The sequence below is a fragment of the Aphelocoma coerulescens genome, chromosome 11 (genome assembly GCF_041296385.1).
Source record: "Aphelocoma coerulescens isolate FSJ_1873_10779 chromosome 11, UR_Acoe_1.0, whole genome shotgun sequence".
NCBI lineage: Eukaryota > Metazoa > Chordata > Aves > Passeriformes > Corvidae > Aphelocoma > Aphelocoma coerulescens.
Window position 1 is genome coordinate 27,466,427 of NC_091025.1, and position 17,605 is coordinate 27,484,031.

A 17,605-nucleotide genomic window follows, 5' to 3' on the forward strand; every position below is an offset into this window, starting at 1 on the left:
GAAGTTTTGCAAAACCTCTTTTCAGGGGTTTGTTAACTTCATCTTTGTTAAGAACTGGGGAACACAGGGAGACCTGTCACTTTTTTTGCAGAATGCCATAGAAACTGCTACACTCACTTCAACAACAGTCCAAGTAACCTTGTCTGCAAATACTGACCATTTGCAGTTCTGGTTGATACAAGCCCCCATTACCTAAGAAAGGAACAACTCGGCAAGCAGTTTGCAAAGATGAACAACTTAGCACGACTGCGGCTGATGACATGCCCTGACCTTTTTTGCCTTCAGCTATGGGTGCCGTACCCTCCTACCCTCACACATGCCACTCAAAGCTCCTTGCGTGGAGCTCTCGCACCACCTATGACAGCAACTGTGCCAAGCCGCCACCCTTCTTTAGCACCATCGCACCTACCACAAGGTAGCTGAATCAGAGGGAAAAGGAGGTCGCCAATGGAGGGAAGTTGTACCCCCTGACAGCTAAGCTCCAACTACGGTGTCGCTTATGTCCTTCCCAGGACGGGCGGGAAAACGCCTCGGCGCAGCGCAGCGCTGGCCGGGAGCGGCCGGCACGGCACCGAGCGCGCTCCCCACTCCCTCCCGCCCGCGCCGCTGCGGAGACCCCGGGTTCGCCGGAATCGGCCACATGCTGCACGGAGGGCAGCGCGGCAAAGGCGGCCTCCCCTCGTCGCCCGGGGAAGGCCGGCCTCGGATCCCCGCTCTCTCCACCGGCACGGGCAGTGCCAGCAGCCTCTCGCTGTGGTCGCCGCTGGCCGAAAGCCTCGCCGCGCACCGCCCGGCCGGCCCCGCCGCTCCGCGGGCTCACACGGCACCTGCCGTGGGCGGCCGCCGAGCGACAGGAAGCAGAAGCGCTCACCGCCGCGCCGCTCGCCGCCCCGCCCGGGCGCTCCTCTCCTCGCGCTACCACGATGGCGCCGGCCCGCCCCGCCTTCCCCGTCGCCTGCGGCGCAACGCGGCTGCTCCGAGCCACGCAGCACGCGTGCGGCCGGGCCCTGCCGAGCTGCCGGCGGAGCCGGGGCACAGCCCGGGCGGGAGAGCTTCCGGCGAGGCTGGGCGGGCGGCGAGCGCGGCCGAGCGTGAGCGCGCCAGGCGGGCGGCGGGCGGCGGCGTGATGGAGAGCTAGATGGAGGCGGCAGCACCGCGCGGCATAAAATAGCTGATCGTCCGGCAGCCGCCCGCTCCGCAGCCCCTCGGCTGCTGTCGAGAAGGGCCCCGGCCCTGGCCGCGGGCAGCCCTGGCGGGGCAGGGGAGCACTGCGGGCAGCCCCGGGGCCGCGCAGCCGTCTGCAACGCGCGGTGGGAGCCGCTGGGAACTATTTTACACGTCCCGGGGGGCTGGAGAGGAGCACGGAGACCACGCGGCAGGTCGCTGCCGTTAGGGAAAATTAATCCACGATGCCTGAGGTTTATATCCGAAAAGGAGACAGAGGAGTCCTGCAACATTCTTCGACTACAGGGAGAGTCCATGGGGCTTTTCCCATGGCGTCTGTCAAACGGTTGCGGGATGCAGCCCCCTTTTGATGCCAAGTTCCCGGCCACAGCACCCTCTTCCTTTTCCCCACTGGCTGAGGTATTCGGGAGATACAGACTTCCGGAACTGCCTACTCTATGCGCCCCCCTCTAATATGCACCCCCCTCTTGGCATCGAGAAGAAAGATAAGAACCCCATTCCTAATGCTCTTAAGTCTTTGTTGCCTTGCTCTAGGTTCAGGAATTTAACACGGCCTTGATTAATCAACAGTCTCTGATGATTAGTAACAGTTCTAGAGAACTCCTAGTTTCTTCTGTTACTTCACTAGCCATAACTTCCTAGCCTTGTCTACAGGCCGATTCACACGGTCTCTTTGTAAAGACTCATCCATCTCATTCCTTTTAATCCCTCCTCTTTTTATTTGCTCTGTATTTGTCTTTACAAACCTTAATTACCATGGATTTAATTTTTTCTTCTGGAGTCTTCTTGGGTTTTGCTATTATTTGCAGTGACATTCTTTTCTGTCCTTTTGTAGTCATTTCTGGATCAGATAGGCATGGCTGCTAGCGGCATCCCCTTGAGCACCTGCTGAAAGAGCTGCAGCCAGCATGGTGTCACGCATGGTAAAAAGATGAGAATTGCGATAGCATATAAGAGGAGAAATCGTATTCATTTAGCCCAGAGCTGGCCAGTTAACTATGAAAATATGTCCCATTCCCATCCTTTCAACATTTGGACAGGTCCACAAGCTGACGTTATTTCCTTTGTTATTTGTTTGACCACTTTTCCGCTGTCATCTGCTTGCAAACAGCAGCTCGAGTCATTTAATTTCCCACAAACTCCTCCTTCTTCTGCCAACAGATAATCTAATACCATCCAATGTTGAATTACCGCTTTCCTCATTTAAGTGGGTTGCTCAGCAAAAAGGTCAAGCGCTGTGGCTGGCTGGTTGGTAATTATTTCCGAGACAGCTTGTAACCTAATTATCTCCTTCAAATGATAAATGGGTTCCCAGGCATCTGGGATTAATTCCTTAGGTTTCCAAGGGGCTGGTCCATCGTGTTGGGTAACTTGTTCTGTTGGCCGTTCGTCATTTCCCCGTTTTGGGGTGCTCCCTCCAGCCAGGGCTGCATCAGCTGACTGCTTTCCTCTAATTAAATCATCACAGATTTTGATTCCTAAGCGATTTCCCAGAACTTGTAGTAGCAAAAAGAACAACAGTCTACTAAATATACCATATCCCTGACCAGTTTGGAGGTAACCTGAGCTAAGCATGTTGGCCACAAATCCAATACTGTCCTTTCAAAGCCCGTGTTCCATTAGCAAAGGAACCTACCCATGGTCATCAATTGGTGGCTCAAAATACAGCAGGATTCCCGGGCCTAACGGTCCTCCAACAAGAGTTGCCCCACCATAAGGGTCCCAGCATTTGCATTTCCAAGCTCCCGCACAGGGTTCCCACCTACATTTACATCTGCAAGCTGCTTGGTTGGATTTGGAGCAGAACTCACTAAAAGGCTTTGAGTTCCAATCCGGTGTGGCCATTCCCACTGATAATCACAAACAACATGTCTTCTACTTGTGGAATTTTTGTGGGGACTGCTCAAAAACAGGTGGTCAAAAAAAACCCCTTGTCCCTCCCCATTGCTTTACAGGCTTCCAAATATTTTTGGTAAGTGTGGTAAGAACGCCTTACGCAGCTACTGTTAGTGAGCCGAACAGGTATTTGATTGCATTTGCCTTGATATTTGGAACAATTGGAAGGAGGGCAATTGGGGGTCCAAACCCAGTTGTTCAAGCCCAGAGGGAAAGTCAATTGACAATTGCCTTTTCCTACATAGACACGCCCTATCCTATTTAGGCAATAAGTGCCTGTTGGAGAAGAATGAAGTGGCCGTGAACTTCCTTCTTTGGCCCCAAATCCCATCCCATTGTGGCCCTCACATTGACCCACCATTTAGGTTCAGCTGGGCTAGCCAACTATGGCCACTCTTCAGATCCTCCTGGCCCTCCACAGAGCCAGCAATTGCTAAGGTTAAAAACTTTTGCTACTTCTTCTCCTAAGGCTGCAAATTGATTCTCCCACTCCTGGCCTAAACTCAGCTGACCATATCAAAGTAGAATTAGTAAGGAAAATGTTTTAATAGTGTCATCTAATTAGCTAGTCTAATTTTCCCGTTGTCTTCTGCAGCACCTATGCCAATTGAAGACACAGAAACCACTTAACGTAACAAAATGGCCACAAGTATTAGCCCCCAAGTGAGTGGAGATTCTAGAGGAGGGATGCCTTTACAGTCTATTTCAGCAGACGGTCTGAAGGTAGGACTGCGGGGCTTCTTCCGATGTCGAAGCACTGCCTACTGCTCCGGCCCACTCCTGCAGAGTGTCAGTCACGGCCTCCCGGCCTTCTCCTCCAGCTGAGATGTGCAAATCTCTGAGGCTTCAGAGACCTTGACCCGAGAGTGACGGGTTCACCTGTGTTCAGCTTACTTGACGGCTGTTTTCTGTCGTCAGTGACACTTGGAATGGGCCACGCCATTTCACCAGCACTGGCGCTTCTTTCTACTCCTTAATTAGGACTCAATCTCCTGGTTGGATGTTAAAAGCAGCAAAGTCCAAAGGCCGGGCTTGCGCCAGCTGAGTTTCCTGTTGAAGGGGTTTCACAAGAAGCAGGATCCTGGCCACAGATGGTTTTAAAATGCATCACTTGCCTCTACCCCCCCCACTGGGTGGAGACTTACCAGGAGGGCAATTGCAAACAACGATTGAAAGGGAGATAACTGAATCTCTCTTCTGGGTTGGGCCCTCATTCTCACCAAAGCCAATGTCCAAAGCCCTACCCATGGCATCTTGGTTTCTATTACCAGCTTCAAAAGGTGTTTATTTCTCTCTTCATTGTTTTCTACCCGAGCCGAGCTCTGGGGGTGCCAGGGCCTATGGAGGTTCCATTGTGTTCCTAAAGAAGCCAAAACCCCTTGAAGGATCTTTCCTGCAAAATGAGTTCCCCTATCTGAATCTATTGCTTCTACAATGCTGTATCTTGGAATGATTTGTTCCAAAAATGCCTTAAGAACTGATCCTGTCATTACTGAAGTAGTTGGAAATACTTCTGGCCACCTTGCTAGCTGACATACGATTACCAGAAGATATTAAGCCTTGCCACTTGGGGCATCTCCGGAAAATCCACCTGGCATCTTTGGAAGGGCCATGCAGCCCAAGGCCTCCCTCCCCTAGCAAGTTACTTTGTAACTTGGCTGTTGGCTTTAGCACAGATCAAGCAACCTTCAACAGCTCCTTTTGCCAGTCTAAAAAGACCCCCAGCAACATACATCATGAGATAGGCTTCTGCCAATCCTCAGGAAGTGCAAGAACTCTCTTAATGGAGTTGCTTTAATATTGGTAGGGCCAAAGGTTCTGGTATCTCTTGTTTGCCATCCCTTGGAAACCAATTCTTGCCTTTTTTCTCTGCCACACGACTTTTAACTGTATGTCAAACTGCTGTGGTAGAAAAGACAGCTTTCTGGGCAGTGATGGAGTCACGGGGAGCAAAGGGGGCATCTTGGAGAGTTCTGGCAGAAGTGTGGCTTTCTGAGTTTCTTCATCCACCAAAAAGGAGACAGAGGAGTCCTGTAACATTCTTCAACTCCAGGGAGAGGCCATGGGGCTTTTGCCATGGAGTCTCTCAAATGATTGCGGGATGCAGCCCCCTTCTGATGCTAAGTTCCTGGCAACAGCACCCTCTGAGGTACTCGGGAATTACAGACTTCCGGAACTGCCTACTCTATGCCCCCCTCTAATATGCACTCCCCTTTTGGAATGGAAAAGGAAGAAAACCAAACTATTCCTAATGCTAGGAAGTCTTTGCTGCCTTGCTCTAGGTTCAGGAATTTAGCAGGGCCTTGGCTGAGCAACAGTCTCTGTTGATTAGTAACAGTTTCTAGAACGAATACTTTCTTCTGTTACTTCCCTCCCTGTAAATTCCTAGCCTTGTCTAAGGAGAGATTCACACGGTCTCTTTGTAAAGACACATCTATCTTACTCCTTTCACTCCCACACCTTCCTTGCGGTGGAACGGCTCTCCCCGGCACAGCACCTGGCACAAAACCCCCGTATACGCACACACACACCTGCACTTACCCTGCACTCCACTGCACACACACACACACACACACACACCTCCCGCACACTAACACCCCCTCCACATCCCCACCATGCTACTTGCAGTGGCCCCGCCCCTGCCATCCCCGCCGGCTGGCAGCACCCACTCCTCGCATGCTTCCCCATGCCTTGCATTTCCTTGCTGCCCCCTCTGTAGCCTTCCCTCAACCTGCCTTTTCTCCCCTGCCTCGCATTGACTTCCTCACCCATCTCCCACCTGACTTCCTTTCACATTCATCTAGGTCTGGCCTCATCTTTCCTTTTCCTTCTAGGACCCTCATTGCCTTGCCTCGCCTCGCAAAGCCACCACTTGCCTTGCCTTGCCCTTGAACCCCTCCCTTGCCTTGCATGACCTTGCTCACCCCTCCCCCACCTGGAATTCAACACCCCTTTTCAATGACATTTCTGGGCCTTGCCCTGCCCTTTCTGCTCCTCCGAGGAATCTCAAAGCTCTCAAGCATCTCCGGTGTTTCAGGATCCCATGAGAGGAAGACCAGGGGAGGACGCATGTTGCCACACTCATCTCTGTGGGCAGCCTTTGTCTGGGAGCAATCCTTGCATGTCTTGAACCTTGGAGGGGCAATTCACATTTTGCCCTTGAGCTCGGGGACCAGAAAGAGAGTTCTTTTGCATACAAGGGAAAGCAGGTAGCTCAAGTCTTTTAGGTACAGAGGAGAGATGACCCACACAGGATGAAGGCCACACAGAGCACTTGGTCCTGGCCACTTTTATGTACCAGCAGTCCTTGAATGTACTTCTCACCTGCCTTGCCTGGCCTTGCCTGGCCTTGCCTTGGCAACACAACAGTTGCCTTGCCTTGCCCTGCTAGCCCTCTGGAGCCTTGCATTCCTTTGCACGGCCATGCCCTGCCCTTGACCTGCCTACTGCTTTCCTCCAGGGCCTTGGCTTGCTGAGCCCTTCCTGTTTCTGCCTGGCCTTCCCATCAGTGGACTTTCCTTCGTACAGCCAGCCTTGCCTCTAACTTCTGGACCTTCTCTTGTCTACCACTCCATTTGCTTTCCCCTCACTGCTCTGGCCTTGCCTACCTCTCCCTTGACTTGCCCACAATTGCCTGCACTCGGTTTGCAGTGCCTTGCCTGCATGGAAGGCAAGGGAAAGAGTGGTAGGCCGGGCAAAGCAAAGCCAGCAAGTTGGAGGCAGTGCGAGGGAGGGCAGACGTAGGCAAGGGAAGAAGAGCAAGGATACCTTAAGGAGAACTAGACAAGGTACTGACGGCAAGGCCAAGAGACTTAGAGTGCCTTTCCTTGGGAATGCAAGGACATAGTGCCAGTGTTGCTAGGGCAGATGTTAAGGTACTGTGGGGAGGAATAGTCCAGCAAGACATTTCTCTTCTGGCCCCTGTACGTGTGGGGGCAATTGTTGGACATATTCAATACTGGAGGTGGATCAGTCGCTGGATGTGTTGCATTTTGGAGGAGGGGATGCCGTTTCTTTGGAGATGGGCTTGTAGTTGCTCTCTTTGGCAAGGAAGGCAGGTTTGGATGTGCACATCAGGTACTCCTAGGGATTTTAAAGGCTTTTCCCAACAGGCAGAGCACTCTCTGGGTTAGAGCTGTTGAGCTGTCAGTGGGAATGCAAAGGCCAAGCTCTTAAGCTATTTGTCCTGGTGCCTTCAGTGTGTGAGCAGTCCCTGGTTGCCGTTGTCTTTGGATCCTGACTCTGGGAGAGGGAAGGCTTAGGATGGTACCTAGAGCTGAGAAGGAGAGTGCTGAGAACAGCGTGTGTGCTGCTAGTTTGAGGGGTGCAGGTGAAGTTGTAGGCAGCAAGATCTTCCTCAGCTGGCACTGTTTTGAGCTCTGTTTTTGCCAGATGGTTTCAAGTTGGTGGGTGGAATCTGCGAGAGGGAAAAGATTTGTTTGGGCCATTTGTTTGGTCTGGCTCTTGGAGTGTGGTGTAAAGAAGAGTGTGCTCTTGGAAGGGGATGATGAGAGAAGTCTTTTTGTCCTGACACCGTTGATTTGAGTGCAGGGCCGTTTGCAAGTTGCCTCTGTCTGCCCTTGGGGTGTTTTCGAGCTGGGCCAGGTGCTTGGCCTTCTTTTGCAAGTCTGCAGCACCATCGTGTGGTTATTTCGAAGAGCGCTGACAGTGCCCGGCAAAAAGCGCTTGACTGGCGGGGCCCCTGTCATGTGGGAGCAGTTGGTGGAGGAGCTCCGCTGTGCATCCTGCCTCTTGGAGACATAAAAGGATGTGATCCTGCGCGTAGCGGGGAAGCAAGACGCACACACCTTCAGTGTGGCCAGGTTCAAGCAGCTAGAGCTCCCAGAGATGGGAGAGTCAGGAGAGAAGACGTTCCAAAAGTACCGTGTACTTACAGCAGCATTAAAACTGTGCACAGCAGTCTGCAGCACTGTAGACTGCGGCTTCTCCGACAGACGTGCCATCTCATTGCTGGCTCTCGCAGCCTGCTTGCTAGCTGCTCTCCTGAAGAAAAGAACTAGAAGAAAAAGCCAATGCTGGGCTGCACCTTCCCCTGCCTTACGTAAAGCCACCTAAACTCCCCGCTGCACTCTCTACTTCCCCTCTCCTAGGCATCGACCACTGTGTTTGCTGCATCTTGGAGCCTAAAGGTAAGCGCCAGTGTTTCCAGGGATGGTTGGAAGAGGGATAAGTAGTAGCACAAGTAAGTAGTTGTCGTTGAACTTCCTCCTTCTCAATGCTAAGGTGAATTGGGCAGGCAGGTGAGTGCCAGCCACGCTCCTTTCTCCGTTTGTACGCTGCGGACACGAGCCCGGTGCTTTGCGCCTTCTAGTACCCGTGTCTCGCTTTCGTTCTTCCGGAGTCGAACCTTTGTCTACTTGTCGCACAGAGAGCACTGTGCCGGCAGAGAAATGCTCCAGCCGACTGCTTCTGCCGACACATGCCTGGTCTATGCACTTTCCCTCACAGCGACATACAGCAGCACATTCGGTCTTTCTTGTCCAAATGTAAAGGGAAAGATTCTCAGCTATGTCTGGCACCGTTTTATGTCAACAAGTTACCGTCGATGCGTGGAAACTTGTATTTGCACCACATTCAAGTGGTAGCCGTCTTTCCTTTACAGCCTGCAGAGCGCTGTCCGATCGCGGTGCTCTCTGCACCTGCCTTCTCACTTCCAAGTACCACCGCGCACCTTCCAGCCTTGCAGGGAGCAAAGACGTCGATAGTCGTCTCGCAGAGAAGAACTTGCCAGGACGAAAAGATGATCTTCCTTTCTCGTGCTTCTTGCCTGAATGGTGGTGCTGTGTTGAAAGTCCTGGCCAGCGAAAAGATAATCCAGCAAGTGTTTCTCTCCTGACGCATTTCGCTGGGCAACAGCTACACGGAGAGTTTGGACTCTGTGAAACAGCAAGAAAATGATTGTAAGTCAAGCTGAGGAAAATCCGTGCACAGCACACTGTGGATGCGTGCCGTGTTCACGCTGAAGAGCGGCAAAACGCAAAGCCATCGCTGAGCTTCCGTTCTGTCCAGACCGCAGAAGGCGAAGAATGAAGTAGCTGGGCACCGCGTTAACATACTCAGAAACACTTGCTGGATTACAGCACTCGCGGGGCTCTCTGCACCTGCCTTCTCCCTTCCAAGTACCACTGTGAACCTTCCAGCCTTGCAGGGAGCAAAGACGCGGATAGTCCTCTGGAACAGAAGAAGGTGCAAGATTGAAATTAAGTTCTTCCTTTCTCCTCCTCGTTTCCCAAATTGTGGTGCTGTGTTGAAAGTCCTGGCCAGCGAAAAGATAATCCAGCAAGTGTTTCTCACCTGACGCATTTCGCTGATCAAGAGCTACGCGGAGAGTTTAGACTCTGTGAAACAGCAAGAAAATGATTGCACGTCGAGCTGAGGAAAATCCGTGCGCAAGCACATTGTGGACGTGTGCACTGTTTGCGCTGAAGAGCGGCAAAACTCAAAGCCATTGCTGGGCTTCGGGTCAGGCTGCTTTCAGAAGGGGTCCTTGAAGAACGCCTTCTTTCTAGACCCGCCCTTCTGGCAGCGCTCAAGCTGCATGGACGCTGCAGCACTGAAGGTATAAGAAACTGCTTCTGGCCAGGTTGTGTGATTGATGGAGTGAAACGGCTGCGCCTTACTTTGTGAAGCAGCCAGAGCATTCTCAGCTGAATCTGCTTGTGAAGCAGCTCTCTGCTGGTCACTTGAAATTCCATCCACTGAGTATGTTAACGCGGTGCCCAGCTACTTCATTCTTCGCCTTCTGCGGTCTGGACAGAACGGAAGCTCAGCGATGGCTTTGCGTTTTGCCGCTCTTCAGCGTGAACACGGCACGCATCCACAGTGTGCTGTGCACGGATTTTCCTCAGCTTGACTTACAATCATTTTCTTGCTGTTTCACAGAGTCCAAACTCTCCGTGTAGCTGTTGCCCAGCGAAATGCGTCAGGAGAGAAACACTTGCTGGATTATCTTTTCGCTGGCCAGGACTTTCAACACAGCACCACAATTTGGGAAACGAGGAGGAGAAAGGAAGAACTTAATTTCAATCTTGCACCTTCTTCTGTTCCAGAGGACTATCCGCGTCTTTGCTCCCTGCAAGGCTGGAAGGTTCACAGTGGTACTTGGAAGGGAGAAGGCAGGTGCAGAGAGCCCCGCGATCTGACGGCGCTCTGCAGGCTGTAAAGGAAAGAGGGCTGCCACTGGAATGTGGTGCAAACACTGGTTTCCACGGGTCAAGGGTAAGCTCTGGGTGAGCTTGTTGACCTAAAACTGTTCTCTGTGCCAGACATAGCTAAGAATCTTTCCCTTTACATTTGGACGACAAGAAAAGACCCAATGTGCTACTGTATGTCGCTGCGAGGGAAAGTGCATAGCCCTGGTGTGTTTCGGAAGGGCAGTCGGCTGGGGAATTTCTCTGCTGGCACCGTGCTCTCTGTGCGACAAGTAGACGGCGGTTTGGCGCCAGCAGAATGAAAAGCGCGTCATGGTACGAAGAGCATAAGAATGTAGGCGCAGAGCACAGGCTGCAAGAGGAAGCGTGGCTGTCACTCTCTTCTTTGCGGATTCACATTAGCACTTGAAAACAGAAAGTTTAACTTGCAGCTACTTGTGCTGCTATCTATTTCTCTTCCAGCTTTCCCTGGAAGGAATTGTGCCGAGCTTTATGTTTCGAGATGCAGAGATGACAGTGGTAGATGCGGCGGAGAATGGAAATAAAGAGTACAGCGGACAGTTTATGGTGCTTCATGTGAGGCAAAGGGAAAAGAATTCCTGGCACTGGTTTTTACTTCTGGAGCCTTTTTCTTTAATAGCAACTGCTGCAAGTGGGCAATGGAGCTGCGAGAGTGAATAATGTGATGGCACGTCTATCTGAGAAGGAAGCTCCCGAGCCGCAGTGTGTTGTGCTCAGTTTCAAGGCTGCTTGGAGAAGGGGGGTACTTGAAGAACGCCTTCTAGCTGGACGCGTCCTTCTGGGTGTGCTCCAGCTGCATGGACTCTGCAGCACTGAAGGTGTAAGAAACTTCTGGCCAGGCAGTGTGATGGAGTGCATCCGCTGCGCCTTACTTTGTGAAGCAGCCAGAGCATTCTCAGCTGAATCTGCTTGTTAAGCAGCTCTTGGCTGGACATTTGAAATTCGGTCCACTGAATATATTAAGCCGGTGCCCAGCTACTTCATTCTTCGCCTTCTGTGGTCTGGACAGAACGGAAGCGCAGCGATGTCACTTTGCTGTGCGACTCTTCAGCATGTGTACTGCACGCATCCACAGTGTGCTGTGCACGGATTTTCCTCAGCTCAGCGTACAATAATTTTCTTGCTGTTTCATAGAGTCTAAACTGTCCCTTTTGCTCTCGCTCAGCAAAATGCGTCAGGAGAGAAACACTGCAGGGATCAGACTGGGGACTGATCCCAGCTGGGGGCAGCGAGCCTTGGAATTGGCTGAAGGGAAGAAAGAGGGATCCTTTGAGCACTAGGATCAGCTGTCAATGCGGAGATGGTATCAGACAATTCCTTGGGAGGGTTTAGTTCCTGGGCCAAATCGATCTCCTGCCTTGTGAAGGAGCTCAGAGATCTGGGAAGAGCCCAACAAACTCAGGGAATGCACTGGTAGATAAAACATCCGAGGAACGGTGGGGAAAAGCATCTGAACAGGGGGCCTCGTTTTGTACAGGAACAGTACAAAAAATTGTCCAAAAGAATAGGAATCAAATGGGATTTTACGTATTCCTCGGAGGCCACAATCCAGTGGGAAGGCTGAGGGAAAGAAACAAAGCCTAAAAAGGCAGATGAACGAAATATGCCCAAAGCTTCATGGCCACATTCCCTGACATTGCTGAGGAATTCAGCCAAGCTCCAAGCAAGAGGTGAGACCCTGATTTTGGTGCCAAGGGAAACTCCAAGTTAAGAATAATCCAAATATGAATCACTTCTCACAAAACTCAGCTTTGCAAACCTTTATTTGGTCTAAAAAAGAAAAGATGGGAATGCCCTTGGCAGAAAAGCAGCTGTGAGGCACAGCAGGCTTCAAATGCCTGTCAGCAGGAGCTCCAGGAGAAATGGCTGCTGGCTCCGGGCATCCTGGGCTTTCCAGGCTGGTTTTGTACTGGATTGCAAGGCAGTTTTCCTGCCTCTGGTGGGTGGCACTTGCATCCCACTGGAAAGGGAAAATGTAGAGAGCGGGGCAAGCGGGAAGATGGTTGCTGATGTGTGTCCTTGGATTGCAGTTCCTCCCGGTGAGTCTGTGCTGCTGGAAGTTTGAAGGAGATCAGTCTTGGAGTACGTGTGGATTCACCTGTGGGGTTTGGGAGCGACGCTGGACATGAAATTCCAGGGATGTTCCCCTTGCTGGAGTGAGAAGCAGTGGAAGCACTTTGCTGTCTGCTTCTTCATCGCCTTCACCTCGGTCCCCTGGGGCTCCAGGTAATCCCCTCTCACCTTTGCTTTTCCAAGGGTCTCTAAATGAGGGCTTGAGCTTTGGTGTAGCTCCCTTTACAGGGAGGATCTGTTCCAGGAAACGTCTCCTGGTCTGGACCGATGGAGTGGCAGGAAGAGCAGGAAACCCCACAGCTCCTGTGGCTCCCTCATCTGATTTGCCTGCAGGCAGCAAGGATCATTCCCAAGTATCATCCCCTAGCTCGGTGACTCGGTGAGGTTGTGTTCTCCCAAAGGCCAGGGGGCGCTCTGTGTTGCAGCTCACAAAAGGCCAGCTCGGCGGTGCTGGGTTTGGTTTTTGTGTGTAATGAAGGCACTAAAAAATTCCCCTCCTTCACTGGCACAGCCCTGGAGTGGGAGCAGATTCCCCTTATCCCGGAGTTATCCCGCTCCTGCCCTGGATCCCTGCGGTGCCATGTGTTCGCCAAGCTCACAGCACTGCTGTCTCTAAACAAGAAAAACAATCCCTCTTCCTTCTCTTTCCCATCCTTGATATTCCCAGGCCGTGCATCTCCCTGGCTATTCCCTGTGTGAGTCCTCATCTCCATCCCACCTTATCCTGATCAAATAAGGGTCTGAGACGTGTTTAGCAGCAAAAGCATTCCTGTAAAGAAAGCCAAGAGCAAAGAGCATCCAGATGCAGAGAAGTCTTTAGAAAAGCATTCCAGACTTGCAAATGAGGGATGTGTCTTCCTGCATCTCCTGTTGTTTTTCTCTGTCAGGTTTTGGAAGGGTTTCTTTCAGTGATTTCCCGCAGTCCAGGTGTGTCCCTTCTTTTGTCCAAATCCAGTGCCAGAGGATTGAACACCTGACGAGTGGGGTCTGGGATGAAAACAGTTCTCCTAAAATGAGGGAAACAATGCTAGAAGAGAAACGAGCATCCTTTTAATGCCTGGAATAAAAATGCTGGAAAAGGGCACTTTTTATTTGATATGGTGTCATTCTCCTTTTTTTGCCATGGATAAAACTCCACGGTGAGCAGTCAGAGCAGAAATATGAAATGCAGGAGTCTTGGATTCCACAGTGGGATTAACTTCCTTTTTCTGCTCTCTTTCAATCCAGGAAAAACCACTGAACTCACCCCATCTTTGGGACCAAGAGCTTTGGTGTTGGAGTAGCCAAAGCCAGCTAGGGCCCCCCTTGTCCTGCCCATGGTGTGGGTCAGTGACAGGCTCCTCTTCTCTGTGCTGGGATGAACTGCCTAGGGAATGCTATTTCTGACAGCCCGGTCCTAGCCATGGCTACTGGAAATGGGCAGAGGTGAAGAGGCAAGTGCCCGAGTTCCTTGGGGATGATGGAATTGCGGTGCCCAGAGGGGTAGGTTGGGCATTTTTGTGTGTCTGAGGACTGGTTTGTATGCTGGGGAGCCCGGGGAGCCGAGCTCTCAGTGCATTCCCAGCTCTCCCAGGGGTGGGAGCTGGTGCAGGGCTGGGTGACAGCCTCTGGTTGGGCTTGGGGCAGGCACTGGCCCTGGCACAGACATGGGGTGGTTTGGGGATGCTTGGGGAGCAATGGGAGGAAAATGAAGGATGGTGCTGGGCGGAGCGATCAGCCTGTGCTCGTGTCAGCGCAGCCGTGCAGGGCACTGGGATCTGGGTAAAACACCAGCTCTCCTGGTGTTCAGGGATGCAAGGTCTGAGGGACTGGATTTACTTGGGGCTTTCCAGGACAGCAGGAACAAGAGGAAATGTGGTGCCAGAGCTGCGTCCCATCAGGTTGCATTTCCCTCTTTCCCATTCCCATTTCCTCCTCAGTGCAGGTGTCCCCTGCAGCCCATGAGTACGGGGCCGGTGACAACTCCCTGTCTGTAGAGGGATTCCTTATGGAACAAGGGCATATGATACCCCTGGGAAGACTGGACAATGCAGGGTTGCTGAGGAAAAGCCCCTGAACAGGCCCCTGACTGCAGGCAGCCCTGAGAGTCTTTGGCAAGGTATACAGCTGCCCGGCTCCCCCTCTGATTATAGGCCATCTAGAGGGACTGGGCATGAATCTTTGCAAAAGTAGATATAAGTTGGCATAGTTGAACAATGAGGGGAGAAGGATGCTTAATCGTGTCGTTTATGCGGCCAGCTTTCCGGACTCGGTCCCTAACACCTGTCCTCCTCCTTTCCCCCTGTGCCCCTTTTGTTGGACAAGTCTCAAATGGCAACACACATTCCCAAAGACTGTCTGCTTCCTTAAATCCACGGACCAGCTAGTGCTGTCACTGAACAGCTGAAATGAGCTTTCAGAGCCTGGAAACTAGCAGGAATGACAAACAAATGGATTTGAATCTGGAAATAGGTGAGGTCCACCCACCCACTGCTGCTGATGCAGAGACTGGGGCTCAGGGCATCTGCGCAGCCCTTCCCTTTGGCACTGATCCTGCACTGGAATGTTGTGTTGTTGCCAAACCGAGTCTCAAACCAGGAGAAGGTAAGGCCTGACCATTTGCCCCTGACCCTGGCACACCCACAGTGTGTTACCTGGAGCGTGTGCCTCAGCTGGTGTCACTTGAGTTTCACCAGAGTTGCAAGTTGGCTCCTGCTCTGGGCAATTCCAAGTGACCATCGCATCAGTTCTCCACTAAACACCGTTTAGCCAGACCCAGAGATTTGGCCACATAGTGACTTCTGAACAGAAAATCAAAATGCAGGAAAAGTGCCAGGACCATGGACGGGCCCGGGTACAGCACGGCCTTTGTGGGTCACTGTCACTCCACTCTTATAGTCTCTCCTCATCTTTCTTGTAGGCTCCCTTCAGGTACAGGAGCCATTGCTCACTGGTGTTTTTGACTATTCTCTGTCAAGCAAATGAGTTGAATTTCCTTGTCAAATCTAATATATCCCATCTGGAGCACTAATTGAATTAGATAATTGGATAATTAGTTAAATAGCCAGTTTTTCGGCACGCACACGCACCACCCACACCTATCACTCATCCTAAGCTCTACCCCCCATTCATCACAGGCTCCCACTCCCCACACATGCGTCAGCGCCCCCCTGGCCCATGTCACGCCCCCCCATCCCCAGTCACTGACCCCCTGGCTCGCGTCACGCAGTCCCGCCCCTGGTCACCGCCCACGCCGTGCGCGTCACGCCGCACCGCCCCCGCCACGCGCATCACGCCGCACCGCCCGCCCACGCACGTCACGCCACTATGCCCCCACAGTGAGCGTCACGCCGCGCCGCCCCCGGCGCTGCCCCCGGCACCGCCCCCGCCGCGCGCGTAACGCAGCACCGCCCCTGGCACCGCCCCTGCCTTGCGCGTCATGCCGCTCCGTCCCCAGCACTACCCCTGCTGCGCGCGTCACGCCGCTCGGCCCCCGGCACCACCCCCATCGCGCGTGTCACGTCCCTCCGCCCCCTTCCCTCGCGTGCGTGCCTTGTAGCCCTGCCCCCGGCTCCACCCACAGCCCTGCCCCTCGCTCCACCCCAGCTCTGCCCCTCTCCCCTCACGGCGCTTCCCGCCCCCAGCACCACCCCCCCGCCAGTCTCGCGGCGATCCTGCAGCTGCCACCACCCAGAGCCCACCGGTCCGCCACCCGCCGCTGCCTGCAGCCACCCGCCAGGACCCCGGTGAGCCCCCGCTGCCCCCCCGCCGGTCCCGCACCGCTCCGCCGCCTCACATCGCCCCACACCACCTCCCCGCTGCCCGCCGCTCCCCCCTCCCGCCATTGTGGGTCCCCTCAGGGTATCCGCCGCCCCGTGCTGCCTGCGAGCCCCATCAGGGCAGCCCCCACCCCCTCACAGCAGCCCCTCCCGCCATTGCGGGTCCCCTCAGGGTATCCCCGCCCCTTGCTGCCCGCGGGTCCCCTCAGGGCAGCCCCCGCCACCTCACGGCAGCCCCTCCCACCATTGCAGGTCTCCTCAGGGTATCCCCCGCCGCTTGCCGCCCACGGGCCCTCTCAGAGCACCCCCCCACCCCGCGCCGCCTCACGGCCCCCCCTTCCTGCCATTGCGGGCACCCTCAGGGCACCCCCCACCCCATGCCGCCTGCGGGTCCCCTCAGGGCAGCCCCCGCCGCCTCACGGCAGCCCTTCCCGCCATTGCAGGTCCCCTCAGGGCGGCCCCCCCCCGCAAGCCCCCCCTTCCCACCATTTATGCACCACCCCACAGCACCCCTCAGGCCACCATTTTAGCCCACCCAGCGACAGCAGGCAGACCTCCCAGCACCAGGAGAACACTGCAGCCCCCATGGAAGGACAACACCCACACAAAAAAGGTTAGAAAAACACACAGAGGGTGGCAGCCAAGGAGGAACACTGCAGGGGGACAAAATAAAGGCCAAGAGCCCAAGGGGGAGGCAGCAGGAGAACATAATAAAGACCAAGAGCCTGGGGGGGGGGGGACCAGGGAATCAGGAGAAAATAATAAAGGCCAGGAGCCTCGGGGGGGGACCAGGCAATGAAGAGAAAGGGCTCAAAAACCACACACTACAAAACAAACACAAGGAGTATGACACACAAGCCCTGTTCCCTAAACCTAACCTTAACCAGGACCCCAAACCAGACCCCTTTTCCCCCAAAAAGCAGGCACAGGTAGCAGCCCTCCCCACAGCTGGAGGCAATCACCCTGAATGCTGAGCCCATGCCAGCACCCTCCCCACAGCTACAGGTAATAATCGCAAATGCTGAGCCCATGCCATCACCCTCCCCACAGCTGGAGGCAATAATCCCAAATGCTGAGCCCATGCCAGCACCCTCCCCACCTAACCCTAACCCCAAACCCTAACCCCCAGCCCCCTAGCCCTGACCCTGACCATGACCCCTAACCCCAAACCCTAACCCCAAACCCTAACCCTAACCCCCTAGCCCCAGCCCTGACCCTAACCCTATAGCCCCAATACCAATACAATGCCAGAGCCCCACCACCAGGACCACAGCAGGAGCCCACCACACAAGGGACAACGCACACAGGCCAGAGACCAGCAGGTAAGGGTCAGGGGCCAAGGGGGGCACTAGTACATAGGGTGGAGGAGGCAGAGGGACAGGGGCAAGGGCTAGTGCCACATTAGGTGCCACACACTACCATGAGGAGTAGAAGCCAGGTAGCAGTGGCCAGATGACCACAGTAGGGTCAGGGGTCAGCAGTAGGTATCAGGGATCAGGT